This window comes from Diaphorina citri, unplaced genomic scaffold, assembly GCF_000475195.1.
Source record: "Diaphorina citri unplaced genomic scaffold, Diaci psyllid genome assembly version 1.1 scaffold403, whole genome shotgun sequence".
In the NCBI taxonomy this organism is placed as follows: domain Eukaryota; kingdom Metazoa; phylum Arthropoda; class Insecta; order Hemiptera; family Psyllidae; genus Diaphorina; species Diaphorina citri.
Genome location: NW_007377838.1, coordinates 69342 through 69748, shown reverse-complemented (window position 1 = coordinate 69748; position 407 = coordinate 69342).

The window sequence follows — 407 nt, the reverse complement described above, 5'->3', positions numbered from 1 at the left end:
CAAAAAAACTATTTTCATCAAATAATAAAAAAAAAGAACAAATACCAATGAAGCAATTCGAAATAAAAACAACCTTGGTTTACCCCCTGAAAAACAAAAAAAAAAAAAAAAAAAAAAAAAAAAAAAAAAAAAAAAAGACGGAAACAAAAAAGTTACTTACACCATCGGCTTAGAAATTATGATTATGTGTGGGTGTTCATTAGGAATAAATTTACTAAGAAGATTAACGAGTTATTGTTTCGTGTGGGAATTACGAAAGCTGCGTGGAGCTTTTTACGCTAAAGGAAAGCGCGAAAAAACGCCGATGATTGATATTTTTGAGACACCAAAAACAATGATGTTACAAAAACATCGAATAAAATTAGATAAAAATTAAAAATATTTCGGAAATTGTGACTTTCGGGAAT